General features: G+C 32.7%; 1 protein-coding gene across 1 annotated transcript in view; it reads left to right on the forward strand.

Moving 5' to 3' along the window:
* The first annotated feature begins 1,164 nt into the window (after positions 1-1,164).
* The window catches only part of LOC106474101 (cellular tumor antigen p53-like), an 11,360-nt gene continuing 9,267 nt past the window's right edge, over positions 1,165-3,257 (forward strand). Inside the window, exons 1-2 of the mRNA XM_013934793.2 lie at positions 1,165-1,182; positions 1,662-1,674. The gene's annotated coding sequence lies outside the window, so the exon portion shown is untranslated. The remainder of the gene's footprint in view (positions 1,183-1,661; positions 1,675-3,257) is intronic.

Genomic DNA, 3,257 nt, shown 5'->3' on the forward strand with positions numbered 1-3,257 from the left:
CTGGGTACAATAACCTCTCAGTTGGGTCCAGTTCCCCACCTTAAGGTAGACCAGTAAGACTGACCTGGGTACAGTAACCTCTCAGTTGGATCCAGTCTCCTATGGCTATTCTTTGTAGTGAGAATTGGTACTTGATGCTTTGTTTATGATACTACTAGGATCTGTATAAATAATTGTTACTAATACTGATTATATGATATAATACTCAACATTGTTAGTCAGTAATATGTGGTTTAAGGACCAACAAAATATGATTACTTTGTAATATGTGGTTTAAGGACCAACAAAATATGATTACTTTTATAAAGATTAAAAATACAAATAGACAAATAATTGTTAGGCCTACTAAGAACGACTTATGTATTGGGAAAACGGATATTTGTCGGTCCATTGTGAATTAATATAAAGATTAGAAATACAGATAGACTAATAGTTGTTAGGCCTATTAAGAACGACTTATGTATTGGAAAAACGGATATTTGTCAGTCCACTGTGAATTAATATAAAGATTAGAAATACAGATAGACAAATAATTGTTAGGCCTATTAAGAACGAATTATGTATTGGGAAAACGGATATTTGTCAGTCCACTGTGAATTAATACAAAGATTAGAAACACAGACAAATAATTGTTAGGCCTACTAAGAACGACTTCTGTATGCACTGTTAGAATTTAACAAAAAGTTTTAAATCTTTTTTTTAAATCTTCAGTTTTCATGTTAATGTTTATGTGGTTTTAAGCTAAATAAAAATGTTGCGCTTTTATGTTTTAAATAAAATGCACGTGCAGTAAGCACGTTTGAACGTTTTTGTTTTATTTCAGTTTCTAATAGGTTTGCTGTGTAATTTTGTAAAGTTTTTTTTATTTACAAACTCAATGTTTTATCGAGTTCTGAGAATTATGTTAACAAATGTATAAACATGATGATTAGTTAAATCATTTGAAGATAGGGTGAGTACTCTCAGTATCAACAATGCTGGAAATTGGTTTTAGGCTTAAAATAACTTTTACAAAGATCGTTTCTTAGTCACCAAATATTAAGTTTGGTGTGGTTAGAAGTTTATGAATTACTAAACTCCATATTTTGTCGAATGTTGACACGTTCTACTAGTTAACAAAAAATCGGGTGAGAATTAAAGATTAGGCACAACGTTGAAAAACGTTTCGCCAAATAGTATCGGGTAAGCTAGTCAAATAATACGGTGTTTACACCTCTGTTTTTGTATGATGTTTTAGCGTATATATTCTTTAATATTCAAAGAACATATTGTAAGCCTTATTAATAATTCAGTGTACCCAAAATATTTTAATTTATGAATATTTTAAAACTCCCTCAACGTTTTCCCGTAAGGGGGTACTTATGCATAACACAGCAGCTTTTTTTAAAAAATAATTTTGTTTTAACGCCTTACATGTAAGACAGACTCGTTCCGGAAAAAAATATGGCACATATATTTCAAATTAGAGTAAAACAAAATGACATTCGTTCCAAAATGAAACAAAAAAAAACAAATTATATGTTTACGAGTTTTACGTAGGCCTAATAAATAAATTACTACGTTGGTATTATTACTTTAAGTTGTTATCTGCCTCATTATTATGGAATTTGTTTTTAATGCCTTTTTTTTTTCTTCTACTTTTCATATTACTGGACGAACAGCGAGACAGACTCAGTGAGTAAGAACGTGCGTACACGACACTAGATATTAGTAACAGAAGAGTTATAAAGATGTAAGATATACTGGTATTATATACGAAATTTAAGAAACGTTGGCAAAAGAAAAAAAGGGGGCACCAGTGGTAATGTGAAAGGGGGGGGGGAAATGGCGTCCGTTTTTCCTAAGGAAGAAAAAAAATACCGAAAAAATTGTTATTGTGTATGATCATCACAGAATCACCAGTATGTTTACTTTACTACAAAGTTCCTAACTGTTCCTTTTTGTATTTTCACAAATACCGGAGTTCATATTGGCAGTTTTTCTTCAAACGTTATTTGTAGGGAATTTTGTTAAGTTTGGCCCTATGCTAATAATAGTAAGTCTGTTTTGTTTTCTTAGAATTCATTATTATCTGACACCGAAATGGTCTGTCTTATCACAACGAAAGCAGCCAGTAACGATGGGTTTTCTCGCATGATGGCTCCTGGTCACGGTGTTACGTGCCTCGACTTGCTCGCTCTACTAAATATCCCTACCCGACTGGCTGGCTGGTCCGTGGGTGCGAGGGAGGAGCGTGGGGAACGAAGTCCGGTGACGTATTTCTAAGCCTGTTGTAGGAGTGTCTGTTGAGACGAGTCCGTACAAGTCAGGCTACGTTACCTAATAGCGGGTATTTAAACTTACGATTTTGATGTCGGTTGAACTTGAGGCACTGTTTAATTGAGTGAGATGTGAAAGACTTGGATAGATAATTATATATTTGTGGATAAAACGTATTGTAAAATCATCAGTGACCAACAGCAACACTCTTCCTAACGTCAAGTAGATAGTAATATCTTTTTGGTATGTATATTGTGACTAAGCCTATCGTTGGTTTACCATATTTTGTTTAACAGATTATTCATAAAAGCATATTTCCATCAGGTGTTTGTGGTATTTAGTTTTTATGTATAGCACCAAAATAGATGGATAACCATAATCAATTCACAGTGAACCGACAAATATCCGTTTTCCCAATACATAAGTCGTTCTTAGTAGGCCTAACAATTATTTCTCTATCTGTATTTTTAATCTTTATATTAATTCACAGTGGACTGACAAATATCCGTTTTCCCAAACGACACTATTCTGCTAGTGTTGAAATTAAACAAAATATATCAAGTTGTGTTATTTCAAGCGACGGTATAAAAACTAAGGACCATATTGGAAACGTTGGTTTACAGAACTTCTGTGTAAACATAATTTACAGTGTTTATACCTTCATGGACATAAATATTTAACCGATCCAATGATCGTACTCTCAATAGATCTACGTAGAACCGACCGTGAGAAACAACTGGCTTAGTTGAAGTCCCTACGGACAAAGTTTTTTTTTCATATACTGTATTTGTAAAATATATGTTTATATTATCATATATTAGCGGCAATTTTCGAACACAAACCATCTAAAATTAGAGTTTCTTTGAAAAACTAAGCCAAAAAACTTGTACTGCTCTACCATTGGTAATTAAAAAATAAGTAAAAGTATTATTAATTTATTTGCTTTATGTTCTTACAAGATGGCGCTAAAAAACATAATACCGATCAACAGTTTCAGG

Source organism: Limulus polyphemus, unplaced genomic scaffold, assembly GCF_000517525.1.
Source record: "Limulus polyphemus unplaced genomic scaffold, Limulus_polyphemus-2.1.2 Scaffold6820, whole genome shotgun sequence".
In the NCBI taxonomy this organism is placed as follows: Eukaryota; Metazoa; Arthropoda; class Merostomata; order Xiphosura; family Limulidae; genus Limulus; species Limulus polyphemus.